Below are 238 nucleotides of genomic sequence, written 5' to 3'. Positions count from 1 at the left end.
ACATTCATTCAGACTATGAATAAAAAAATGACACATACAACTCTGTTTATTTTGAATATGAATAAATGGCTTAACTAACAACTTAGATACTAGAGGGAACACCAACAAAAACATAGAGAAGAGATGTGACAACAACAAAAGTAACAAAAACATAGAGAAGAGATGTGACAACAACAAAAGTAACGAATACAAGGAGGAGTGATGATAGTGATAAAATTAATAGTAAAAAAAATAACAC

The sequence above is a fragment of the Arachis ipaensis genome, chromosome B04, assembly GCF_000816755.2.
Source record: "Arachis ipaensis cultivar K30076 chromosome B04, Araip1.1, whole genome shotgun sequence".
In the NCBI taxonomy this organism is placed as follows: Eukaryota; Viridiplantae; Streptophyta; class Magnoliopsida; order Fabales; family Fabaceae; genus Arachis; species Arachis ipaensis.
Note: the sequence above shows the minus strand (reverse complement) of the source record.